The sequence below is a fragment of the Balaenoptera borealis genome (assembly GCF_965194805.1).
Source record: "Balaenoptera borealis genome assembly, chromosome: 2".
In the NCBI taxonomy this organism is placed as follows: Eukaryota; Metazoa; Chordata; class Mammalia; order Artiodactyla; family Balaenopteridae; genus Balaenoptera; species Balaenoptera borealis.
In genome coordinates, this window is record NC_138867.1 from 14,518,148 (window position 1) to 14,531,853 (window position 13,706).

The 13,706-nt window shown below is 40.4% G+C and overlaps 1 pseudogene across 1 annotated transcript; it reads left to right on the forward strand.

The window, feature by feature from the left end:
• The first annotated feature begins 4,346 nt into the window (after positions 1-4,346).
• Positions 4,347-8,455, forward strand: LOC309623896 (presenilin-associated rhomboid-like protein, mitochondrial pseudogene; annotated as a pseudogene). Its single transcript has one exon. The product of its transcript is annotated as a presenilin-associated rhomboid-like protein, mitochondrial pseudogene (transcript).
• Positions 8,456-13,706: the final 5,251 nt, after the last annotated feature.

The following is a 13,706-nucleotide window of genomic DNA, read 5'->3' on the forward strand; positions in this document are numbered from 1 at the left end:
TTATTTCCTTTTCTTGTCCGATTGCTGTGGCTAAAACTTCCAAAACTATGTTGAATGGTAGTGGTGAGAATGGGCAACCTTGTCTTGTTCCTGATCTTAGTGGAAATGGTTTCAGTTTTTCACCACTGAGGACGATGTTGGCTGTGGGTTTGTCATATATGGCCTTTATTATGTTGAGGTAAGTTCCTTCTATGCCTACTTTCTGGAGGGTTTTTATCATAAATGAGTGTTGAATTTTGTCAAAAGCTTTTTCTGCATCCATTGAGATGATCATATGGTTTTTATTCTTCAATTTGTTAATATAGTGTATTGCATTGATTGATTTGCATATATTGAAGAATCCTTGCATTCCTGGGATAAACCCCACTTGATCATGCTGTATGATTGATTCTTTTAATGTGCTGTAGGATTCTGTTTGCTAGTATTTTGTTGAAGATTTTTGCATCTATATTTATCAGTGATATTGGCCTGTAGCATTCTTTCTTTGTGACATCTTTGTCTGGTTTTGGCATCAGGGTGATGGTGGCCTCGTAGAATGAGTTTGGGAGTGTTCCTCCCTCTGCTATATTTTGGAAGAGTTTGAGAAGGATAGGTGTTAGCTCGTCTCTAAATGTTTGATAGAATTCGCCTGTGAAGCCATCTGGTCCTGGGCTTTTGTTTGCTGGAAGATTTTTAATCACAGTTTCAATTTCAGTGCTTGTGATTGGTCTGTTCATATTTTCTATTTCTTCCTGGTTCAGTCTTGTAAGGTTGTGCTCTTCTAAGAATTTGTCCATTTTTTCCAGGTTGTCCATTTTATTGGCATAGATTTGCTTGTGGTAATCTCTCATGATCCGTTGTATTTCTGCAATGTCAGTTGTTACTTCTCCTTTTTCATTTCTAATTCTATTGGTTTGAGTCTTCTCCCTTTTTTTCTTGATGAGTCTGGCTAATGGTTTATCAATTTTGTTTATCTTCTCAAAGAACCAGCTTTTAGTTTTATTGATCTTTGCTATTGCCTCTTTCATTACTTTTTCATTTATTTCTGATCTGATCTTTATGGTTCCTTTCCTTCTGCTAACTTTGGGGTTTTTTGGTGCTTCTTTCTCTAATTGCTTTAGGTGTAAGGTTAGCTTGTTTATTTGAGATGTTTCTTGTTTCTTAAGGTAGGATTGTATTGCTATAAACTTCCCTCTTAGAACTGCTTTTGCTGCATCCAATAGGTTTTGGGTCATCGTGTTTTCATTGTCATTTGTTTCTAGCTATTTTTTAATTTCCTCTTGACTTCTTCAGTGATCTCTTGGTTATTAAGTAGTGTATTGTTTAGCCTCCAAGTGTTTGTATTTTTTACAGATTTTTTTTTTTTACTGTAATTGATATCTAGTCTCATAACATTGTGGTCAGAAAAGATGCTTGATATGATTTCAATTTTCTTAAATTTACCAAGGTTTGATTTGTGACCCAAGATATGGTCCATCCTGGAGAATGTTCCATGAGCACTTGAGAAGAAAGTATATTCTGTTGTTTTTGGATGGAATGTTCTATAAGTATCAATTAAGTCCATCTTGTTTAATGTATCATTTAAAGCTTGTGTTTCCTTATTTATTTTCATTTTGGATCATCTGTCCATTGGAGAAAGTGGGGTGTTAAAGTCCCCTACTATGATTTTGTTACTGTCGATTTCCCCTTTTATGGCTGTTAGTATTTGCCTTATGTATTGAAGTGTTCCTATGTTGGGTGCATAAATATTTACAATTGTTATATCTTCTTCTTGGATTGATTCCTTGATCATTACGTAGTGTCCTTCTTTGTCTGTTATAATAGTCTTTGTTTTAAAGTCTATTTTGTCTGATAGAGAATTGCTACTCCAGCTTTCTTTTGATTTCCATTTGCATGGAATATCTTTTTCCATCCCCTCACTTTCAGTCTGTATGTGTCCCTAGGTCTGAAGTGGGTCTCTTGTAGACAGCATATATATGTGTCTTGTTTTTGTATCCATTCAGCCAGTCTATGTCTTTTGGTGGTAACATTTAATGCTTTTGCATTTAAGGTAATTATCGATATGTATGTTCCTATTACCATTTTCTTAATTGTTTTGGGTTTGTTTTTGTAGGCCTTTTCCTTCTCTTGTGTTTCCTGCCTAGAGAAGTTCCTTTAGCATTTGTTGTAAAGCTGGTTTGGCGGTGCTGAACTCTCTCAGCTTTTGCTTGTCTGTAAAGCTTTTAATTTCTCCGTCAAATCTGAATGAGATCCTTGCTGGGTAGGGTAATCTTTGTTGTAGATTTTCCCCTTTCATCACTTTAAATATGTCCTGCCACTCCCTTCTGGCTTGCAGAGTTTCTGCTGAAAGATCAACTGTTAACCTTATGGGGATTCCCTTGTGTGTTATTTGTTGTCTTTCCCTTGCTGCTTTTAATATTTTTTCTTTGTATTTAATTTTTGATAGCTTGATTAATACATGTCTTGCCATGTTTCTCCTTGCATTTATCCTGTACGTGACTCTCTGTGCTTCCTGGACTTGATTAACTATTTCCTTTCCCATATTAGGGAAGTTTTCAACTATAATCTCTTCAAATATTTTCTCAGTCCCTTTCTTTTTTTCTTCTTCTGGAACCCTGATAATTCGAAAGTTGTTGCGTTTAATGTTGTCCCAGTGGTCTCTGAGACTGTCCTCAATTCTTTTCATTCTTTTTTCTTTATTCTGCTCTGCAGTAGTTATTTCCACTACTTTATCTTCCAGGTCACTTCTCCGTTCTTCTGCCTTAGGTATTCTGCTATTGATTCCTCCTAGAGAATTTTTAATTTCATTTATTGTGTGTTCATCATTGTTTGTTTGCTCTTTGGTTGTTCTAGGTCCTTGTTAAACGTTTCTTGTATTTTCTCCATTCTATTTCCAAGATTTTGGATCATCTTTACTATCATTATTCTGAATTCTTTCTCAGGTAGACTGCCTATTTCCTCTTCATTTGTTAGGTCTGGTGGGTTTTTACCTTGTTCCTGCATCTGCTGTGTGTTTCTCTGTCTTCTCATTTTGCTTAACATACCGTGTTTGGGGTCTCCTTTTTGCAGGCTGCAGGTTCATAGTTCCCGTTGTTTTTGGTGTCTGACCCTAGTGGCTAAGGTTGGTTCAGTGGGTTGTGTAGGCTTACTGGTGGAGGGGACTAGTGCCTGTGTTCTGGTGGATGAGGCTGGATCTTGTCTTTCTGGTGGGCAGGTCTGCATCTGGTGGTGTGTTTTGGGGTGTCTGTGACCTTATTATGATTTTAGGTAGCCTCTCTGCTAATGGGTGGGGTTGTGTTCCTGTCTTGCTAGTTGTTTGGCATGGGGTGTCCAGCACTGTAGCTTGCTGGTCGTTGAGTGGAGCTGGGTCTTGGCGTTGAGATGGAGATCTCTCGGAGATTTTCGCCATTTGATATTATGTGGAGCTGGGAGGTCTCTGGTGGACCAATTTCCTGAACTTGGCTCTCCCACCTCAGAGGCACAGCCCTGATGCCCGGCTGGAGCACCAAGAACCTGTCATCCACACGGCTCAGAATAAAAGGGAGAAATAAATAAATAAATAAATAAATAAATAAATAAATAAAATTTAAAAATGAAATAAAATAAAATAAAGTTATTAAAAGAAAAAAGAAAAAATAATTATTTAAAAAAATTGTTTAATGTAATAAAAAAATGGGAAAGAAAGAAAGAAGAGTGCAACCAAACCAAAAAACAAATCCACCAATGATAATGAGTGCTAAAAACTATATTAAAAAAAAAAAAAAAACAGACAGGCAGAACCTTAGGAGAAATGGTAAAAGCAAAGCTATACAGACAAAATCACACAAAGAAGCATACACATGCACACTCACAAAAAGAGGAAAAGGGAAAAATATATATATATCATTGCTCCCAAAGTCCACCTCCTGAATTTGGGATGATTCGTTGTCTATTCAGGTATTCAACAGATGCAGGCACATCATGTTGATTGTGGAGCTTTAATCCGCTGCTTCTGAGGCTGCTGGGAGAGATTTCCCTTTCTCTTCTTTGTTCGCACAGCTCCCGGGGTTCAGCTTTGGATTTGGACCCACCTCTGCGTGTAGGTCGCCTGAGGGCGTCTGTTCCCCGCCCAGACAGGACGGGGTTAAAGGAGCAGCTGCTTCGGGGGCTCTGGCTCACTCAGGCCACGGGGAGGGAGGGGTACGGAGGAGGCGGGGCGAGCCTGCGGCGTCAGAGGCATCGTGATGTTGCAGCAGCCCGAGGCGCGCCGTGCGTTCTCCCGGGGAGGTTGTCCCTGGATCACGGGACCCTGGCAGTGGCGGGCAGCAGCGGCTCCCGGGAGGGGCGGTGTGGAGAGTGACCTGTGCTCGCACACAGGCTTCTTGGTGGCGGCAGCAGCAGCCTTAGCGTCTCATGCCCGTCTCTGGGGTCCGCGCTGATGGCCGCGGCTCGCGCCCGGCTCTGGAGCTCGTTTAGGCAGCGCTCTGAATCCCCTCTCCTCGTGCACCAGGAAACAAAGAGGTAAGAAAAAGTCTCTTGCCTCTTCGGCAGCTGCAGACTTTTTCCCGGACTCCCTCCCGGCTAGCTGTGGTGCACCAACCCCTTCAGGCTGTGTTCACGCCGCCAGCCCCAGTCCTCCCCCTGCGATCCGACCGAAGCCCGAGCCTCAGCTCCCAGCCCCGCCTGCCCCGGCGGGGGAGCAGACAAGCCTCTCGGGCTGGTGAGCGCTGCTCGGCGCCGAGCCTCCGTGCGGGAATCTCTCCGCTTTGCCCTCCGCACCCCTGTGGCTGCGCTCTCCTCCGTGGCTCCGAAGCTTCCCCCCTCCGCCACCCGGAGTCTCCGCCCGCGAAGGGGCTCCTAGTGCGTGGAAACCTTTCCCCCTTCACAGCTCCCTCCCACTGGTGCAGGTCCCGTCCCTATTCTTTTGTCTCTGTTGTTTCTTTTTTCTTTTGCTCTACCCAGATGCGTGGGGGAGTTTCTTGCCTTTTGGGAGGTCTGAGGTCTTCTGCCAGTGTTCAGTAGGTGTTCTGTAGGAGTTGTTCCACATGTAGATGTATCTCTGATGTATTTGTGGGGAGAATGGTGACCTCCACGTCTTACTCTTCTGCCATCTTGAAGCTCCCCTCCCCCATAATGTAATCTTATAGCCACTCTTCAACAAGACACCGTCAATAACTTGATAGTAAAGTCGGAATGACATTTACTGTGAAGGTATTGACATTTAGCCTTGTGTTCATTTGGGTGTACAGTTTTCTAGTATTTGCAAAGGTAATTTATTTTTATATTCTTTTTCTCAGAGAGGTCCCCCAAATTACATGAGCTGCAGCACACCTGTACCACCCCTGGGTATGGACTATAATTCAAATGTTATAGACAATAGATTAGTAAGATGAATCTAGTGTTTTTTCATTCATTAAATTAAATGAATATATTTGAGAACTGGTTTTCACACTTAACTCTTCTGACTTTAGGGTCCATGACCTTCTAACTACAACTGGAGTTCTCCACCCTGTCTGTACACTTGAATTGCCCAATGGACATCCAGGGTTGAGAATCACTGCCTTACACTCCTTTTGTTAACACTTCTTATAGTTAAATACAGATTAACAATTTGAAAAAACTACATTCTCAAGGAAATTTCCCAAAAGGCAAAATAGTGGAACAAAGAAATGAAGTCTTTGCATTTATTTTTCAAGTAATCGGTTCGCTGATGATTCAACTGTGCCGAGTGTTAATGAACATTTAATCATACAAAGATAAGTTGTTTCTTCTTATCTGGAGAAATTCTAATATGGCAAGCAGACTATATTTGTTCTGCAATCAGTCATTGGTATTTTTTCTGACTTGGAATACATAATTAAATATCTAGTAACTCTCTGTGTTCTAATCTACATACGTTTGAATCAAATTATTTTTATTCAGGTTTTATTCAGTTGCCCTTTGAGCCTTCCATCAAGGACCGCCGTCCCCACTGGCATCTTCACTTCACTGATGCGTTGTCTCTTGCTCTGCATTCTAGGTATGGAGCTGAAAAGCATTTCCCTCAACAGTTGAGCTTTTATTAGCTTACATTGTCTAATTCAAGCATTAACTTTGCTTATAAAAGCTATTTTTTCAACCTATCTTTTCAACAGTTAACTTCCATTTCTAATAAGGACTAGAGAAACAAGAGCAATTATATGTGAGAGAAATTATTTGCATAGTTCCAAATTCCCCTGGATCCCTTGGATAAACAGTCTGCTTTTGCTTTGTTACTCCCTTTATCCATTTATGGTGGCACTTCTTACCCTCCATAAATGATTATTTTCCTCCTTTTAGGCAACTCAAAGAACCTGTGATATAATGAATAGAGTAACTGACTAAAAGACTTAGATTCTGATCCATCTGAAGTGCTGTGTAAAATTGGCAAAGGTGATTAAACTCTCTGAAACTCAGTTTTTAAAAAAACTGTAAAGTTAGAATACAAATATGACTTCAGTCTAACTCACAGAGTTGGTCAATAACCAAATGTGATATTTGTATCATCTTTTATTTGACAGGAAGATATTTGCTCTTGGAGGGTCTTTGACTGCAAAATCTTTGACTGAATGCATGCAAATTTAGAAAGCTGTACTATGAAGTATACTCCAAATAAACAATTTATCCACCTAAGCTTTTCACCTGAGTGTGGTAAACCACAAGAGGCCAGATGTCTTTCTTCACTAATTGGAAAATATTATAGATATTCAATATTTCCTTTCACTTAGAAATGTCTCCTAGGAAGATATGGATTACCATATTTTGAGAATATGAAGTTTCTGAATGGTTTAAAATCTGATTGGCTTTGAGTAATTCAGGGGCCACTATTGATTGTTACACATGGGTATCTGTAAAATTAATTCCTTGTACAACATTATTTCTCAAAGTAACTTAAGCCAGTATCTTCAAATATGTGATGGTAAAAATCACAGCAAGGGCTAAATGTTCATTTAAATGTTACAGCCCAAACTGATACTCACTTGAGTCATTGAATGGGACAGGAAACACAGACATTGTTGAGTAAACTGAACCTCTCATTTGACAGATACTGAAATAGATTAAGTGGTTCTGTCAAGCAGCCGTTTTGTTGTAGAATTGGAATTAGAACCCTTAAATCAAAATGTAGGGCTCGGGAAGATGGCGTGGCGAGGCTTGGCGCAGAGAGGCTGGGGCTGTGGTCAGGCGTGGGCTCCGCCGGCGGGCGGCCGCAGCTGCGAGGAACTCACTGCGGCCCTGGCTCAGCCGCGGCTGCTCAGGCGCAGGTTTAACTTTTTTATTCAGCAAAAATGTGGATTCAGAAAAGCACCCAGGAAGGTTGAACCTCGAAGATCAGACACAGGAACAAGTAGTGAAGCATACAAGAGAAGTGCTTTGATTCCTCCTGTAGAAGAAACAGCCTTTTATCCTTCTTCCTATCCTATAAGGACTCTTGTAAAGCCTTTGTTTTTTACTGTTGGGTTTACAGGCTGTGCATTTGGATCAGCTGCCATTTGGCAATATGAGTCACTGAAATCCAGGGTCCAGAGTTATTTTGGTATAAAAGCTGATTGGTTGGATAGCATAAGACCACAGAAGGAAGGAGACTTCAGAAAGGAGATTAACAAGTGGTGGAATAACCTAAGTGATGGCCAGCAGACTGTGACAGATATCATAGCTGCAAATGTTTTTGTATTTTGTTTGTGGAGAGTACCTTCTCTACAGCGGACGATGATCAGGTATTTCACATCCAGTCCAGCCTCAAAGGTCCTTTGTTCTCCAGTGTTGCTGTCAACATTCAGTCATTTCTCCTTGTTTCACATGGCAGCAAATATGTATGTCTTGTGGAGCTTCTCCTCCAGCATAGTGAACGTTCTCGGACAAGAGCAGTTCATGGCAGTGTACTCATCTGCAGGTGTTATTTCCAGTTTTGTTAGTTATGTGTGTAAAGTTGCCACAGGAAGATATGGACCATCACTTGGTGCATCAGGCACAATCATGACTGTCCTTGCAGCTGTCTGCACTAAGATCCCAGAAGGGAGGCTCGCCATTATCTTCCTTCCAATGTTCACGTTCACGGCAAGGAATGCCCTAAAAGCCATTATTGCCATGGATACAGCAGGAATGATCCTGGGATGGAAATTTTTTGGTCATGCAGCACATCTTGAGGGAGCTCTTTTTGGAATACGGTATATTACTTATGGTCATGAACTCATTTGGAAGAACAGGGAGCCTCTAGTGAAAATTTGGCATGAAATGAGGACTAACGGCCCCAAAAAAGGAGGTGGCTCTAAGTGAAACTGGGGTTGGACAATACTGGTACGACTGGTCCATTCTGCCTGAAACCCTAGGAATGCATCGGCCCTGGAGTGACCACACCTTTGCTCCTGCCTGGAAGACACTGAGCATCTAGCTTTCCCAGTATTTTAAACTATGTCCCCAGTACATGTCTCATTAGAAAATGAATTATGACAAAGTTGTGAAATAAAGGTTTATATCTCTAGTTTGTAAAAAAAAAAAAAAAAAAAAAAATGTAGGGCTCTTTTAACTACTCCATACTAACTATGGAGATATCCCCCTGAATTTTCTCACTAAAATAGCAAATATTTAAAATTGCAGGGGTTAGGGAAAGAATATGTTTAAAAAGTAAGAAGGCAAAGTATTTAGATTTTTATCAAAGATTTAACAAGGATTTCCATTTTATAGTTTGATATCATAGGAGAGATGTTTCATTGATATACCATCTGAGTTCTTGGTTCCAGCATAGATTTTCCTCGTAGACTATTAAAGCCTAGTTAAAACATATTTAATTTAGTTGCTTACTCATATTTGCAGCACTGGTCTTAAGTTGAGATTTAATTGTAGAAAGCATTATACTAACTTAATCTCATTGGAGTTCATTTTATTATTCTTATGTAGCAAATTGCAAAAAATTCACTTAAAAAAAAAAGAGCAGAACAATTGCATATAAACTCTTTCCCAGTGGATCAATCACTTTGAAATCCACTAAACAGCCTAATGAGGCAAACATTTTCCCTTGCTCAAGGCCAGCATTTAGGTGCACATTTTCAAAGTAATGATTACCAAGATGTTAGCAGTGTTAAATATTGTCAGTTCTGCAAAATTGCATGTGGGGTATTCTGGACATTTTTAATCTGGACAAAATGTAAAGCAGGGGAAATCACCTAGAAAATTTAGCAAACATAGTCTTGGCTTTGCCACTGGAGTGGGAGAGAAGACACCTTACACTGTTGCTTATGCTACAGCTGTTCCCAAATTCTTGTGTGGCATTTGCAAAGAGGAATGCTTTCCTCATAAATGTGTAACTCCAAGGTTATGGCCTTTTCTTTAAGAAGTAGGCTTCATCCCAGTTGTTCACTCTGAAGAGGGGATCGCAGGAGCTGGATGAATACTTCCATACCTAAATAGAACTTGTTTTTTCTGATAAAGAAAAGAGTTCCCAAACATCACGACGGTAAAAGGGCCTGAAGCTGCTTGAGCCCCAGCTCTATCATTGATGCTGGAGAATCCCTCTACCCTCTCTGGGACTCGGTTTCTTCTTGTGTAATATGATGATCCCTATGACCCATTCTGTGCCAACTTTGAATCCTCCCAAGTGTCCAACTTCACTGTTCAAAGCAGGCTGCTTCTTCACCGGAGACTAAGATTACACCAGAAGTCAATGTTTTATTTTGTTAAATTCAGTGCTACAACCCTTTCTCTGTGAATGAATGAATGAATGGAATATGAATAATGACACATATAGGAGACAAGGGAATTAGAAGGCTGCATATGTGGTCATTCATTGTAGAGTGGCTAATAACCTCAATTACTACAAGGTGTGTCAGATTCAAAGGAGTGAACAAAAAGCGTGTCTTCTAAAAAAAAAAAAAAAAGCCCATTTGAAGTAAATTATTTTTGTGAGGTATATTGTTTGCTGCTCTCTTTCTGTTTCATATACACAGAAAGAGCATATTATACTTTCACATAAAATCCACTCAGAAAACAAAAGTGTGGCAGGAGGAGTTCACTTTCTGCAGTAGGATGTATCTGGTGAAACATTCCATCCAGTTTTTAGAAACAAATCATCCATTGCAATCACTATGCTGTAGTCTAGAAAGAGCAGAGCACCAGGAGATGGGAAAACCTGGATCTGTACCCCCCGAAGGAAGGGGTCACATTTTTCTTGGTTTATTTTACCTTCCTAGAACTTAGCTTGGTGCATGGCACATAGAGAGTACTCAAAATGAGGACTTCCGCTACAAACTCTGCTGCCTCCTAGGTAAGTGTCCTGCTCCAGGACACTTTTGGAAACAGAAGTTGAGGCAGAGCTGTGTGCTACGACTTCCTTGGGAGGTCCCACCCCAAGGCAGTAGGAATAAGGGAGAAACAAATTGAAGGTGGTACGTATGCTGCAGGAGACAGCTAGTTCCCAGCACAGGATGCCATCCAAATATGCCAGGTAGAAACCCTGAGCCTCAGATCCATCCACCAGGGGAGAGGAATTTATTTTTTTCAGCTCCTACTTGTGTCCTATCCCTCACTTTACCCCCGACAACACTGACTGTCGCACACCTGAGCGGTGTGACCCGGCTGTGCTGGGTAGCTGCTGGAGCGGCCACATTGCGTTACCTACCGTACAACACCTCATCTGGGCCCAGGGGTGATGGCAGAAAGCAGGACCACGGCTAAGCCAGGCTGACCTTCGGCGCAGGGGCGGCTCTTCCTTCAGAGGCATCATGGAGGCCGTGCCCAAGGCCAGCACCCCAGCGCACCCACCCCACCAGGAATGGAGGCTCAATGGGTCTCTCCGCTGAGCCGGTGGCCAAGTCCCAGGAAGCAGGCAAAGCTAAGCGTAGCCGGGGGGCTTGCGGGTTGTTGAAGGGGGTCAGGAACAGTGTGGCATTTTAGAAAATTCTCTGACCCAGGTCTCGGTTTCTTCAGCTTTAAAATGCTGATCACATACATGTCGTAAGAGTATCATGAGGATAAAAATGAGAGTCACGGGACTTTAATCTTCTCATCCTTCTCCTCCCTCTCTTGCATGCATCCTGTAAACCTCCAGCACAGGAAGAATGCCCCCACCGATAAGCTCTCTGTCTATCACCGGGAGATGCTAAAAAAATATCACACAGCCCATTAAACTGGTGTGCCGGCCTCAAGTAGGCCCTCCTCACCGACACTCAGCCTTGCTGCTTTTCCCCACTAAGTTTGCTCTCTTTTCTGCACCTTCCCCTCCGCTCTCTATTCTCAACACATGTGCTTGTCCAGGGACAGACACAAGTTTTGGAAGCCCTGGGGGTTATACGGTATTGGGAATCCCTTTCAAGAAAAAAAATTACAAATATGAAATTTGGTCTGAAAGTGAATATTTATTTTAAATGAGCAAAGAAAACACACCAAATACTAGAGACTCTGGAATCCAGGTCCTTTTCTTCTGAGATCTCTTTAGACAATCTACCAGAAATGCTTACTGATTTCAATTTGGTTTACCTTCCTAACACAGAATACCCAAGAGTAGCATTTCTCAAACCTCAAAGTACCTCTGAATTTCTGGGGAACTTGTGAAAATGCTGATCTTGATTCAGTAGGTCTGGATGGTCTCTGAGGGTCTACCTTTTTTTTTTCTATCCTTCTCTTTCCAACTGACATATCTGTATGAAGCCACATTCTCTCTATAAACTTCAATTAAAACAACATATCTTTTTTTTTTAACATCTGTATTGGAGTATAATTGCTTTACAATGGTGTGTTAATTTCTGCTGTATAACAAAGTGAATCAGCTATACATAAACATACATCTCCATATCTCCTCCCTCTTGCTTTGCCCTCCCACCCTCCCTATCCCACCCATCTAGGTGGACACAAAGCACTGAGCTGAGATGTTAAAAAAAAAAAATCATTTGTATTCAGAACAAAAGAAATATGGTATGCAAAGAAAAACCAAAAATGCAAATTAAGGAAAACATCCATTGTGCTGGCTTTTTCTGATAATCCACTTGCACATGTTAAAAAAAAAAAAAAAAACCCTATGGAAAAAGAGAAAGCCAACAGAATATTTCAGGGAAATAAAATTTTCAAGTGAAGAAACCAAAGAAAAACAGGTTTTAAATGTGTATTTGCATTTGGACTTGAAAGATCTCAGTGTCAGGAATAATAGGGTGCAGCTTCTTTTTTTTTATTGAAGTATAGTTGATTTACCATAGTATATTTGTTTCATAACTTCTTTTTAAATATGGGAAAACCCACCAGGAAATCCAATGTGAGGTGATAGAGCCCCATCTTACTAATTCTAAAGGGGAACCGTATGGCACCCCAAAGGCATGGAAATACCCCAGAAGTGCTCACATGCACACACACCGTCATACTAGTCACACTTTACTAGAGAGATTTTCCTAGAATATATGTGTTTTGTAGAAATCGCCTTGTTTGCCTTTCATTAACTCGGGCTGTAGGAATGAAGGGTGAAGCTAGTGTAATGTCATGATGCATTTGTTCGTAGCCTTCTTATACCCCAATCTTATGGAAAAATGGTCTGAGAAGGGAAAGAAAATCATTAATTTTTTTGTTTCCATTTATAATTTATGCCCCCAACTGTTTCTCAAATGGGTGCGAACTCACAATGATCCTGGTTACTTGACCAGCTGGGAACAGAATTATTAAATTATCCTTTGAAAATTGAAAAACAAAACAAAAACATATCACAACAGATTGAATGTAGAAGCATGTAGGAGAATCCAACTATATTTTATTAAGCCAGACATGAAAGAGATTTGCAAAGATGTAAAACAATGCCATTATCAGTAATTTTTAAAATACTGCTTTACAAAAATTATGTTATTTATGTGAACATGAATTGGCTTATTACTCATTTCTAAATGGATTAATAAACGGCTATTTTAAATGTTTCATGGTTTTAATTTCTAACGGGGTAAACATCACTAGATATAACTCACGTTAACAAAAGCTCTTTGGGATTCTCATCAGTTTTTTAAGTTTAAAGGGGTCCTAAGACCAAAAGATGTGAGAACTGCTAAGTTAGTTGATCTGGAAGGTTTATTCCACTTCAAAAACTTCATTATACTCTTGTGTTCAGAGTTCCAGGCAAAACAATAAAAAATTAGATTTGTTCTATCTTTTCATTCTAAGACATAGCCTAACAATTTAGTATAAAAATTGAATTTTACCTACATTTCTTTTATTTATTTATTTTTAATTTTTAAATTTTATTTCATTTATTTTTTTATACAGCAGGTTCTTATTAGTCATCAATTTTATACACATCAGTGTATACATGTCAATCCCAATCTCCCAATTCATCCCACCACCACCCACACGCCCCAGCCACTTTCCCCTCTTGGTGTCCAGACGTTAGTTCTCTGCATCTGTTACTCAATTTCTGCCCTGCAAACCGGTTCATCTCTACCATTTTTCTAGGTTCCACATATATGCGTTAATATACGATAATTGTTTTTCTCTTTCTGACTTACTTCACTTTGTATGACAGTCTCTAGATCCATCCACGTCTCAACAAATGACCCAATTTCGTTCCTTTTTATGGCTGAGTAATATTCCATTGTATATATGTACCACCACATCTTCTTTATCCATTCATCTGTCGATGGGCATTTAGGTTGCTTCCATGTCCCGGCTATTGTAAACAGTGCTGCAATGAACATTGGGGTACATGTGTCTTTTGGAATTATGGTTTTCTCTGGGTATATGCCCAGTAGTGGGATTGCTGGATCATATAG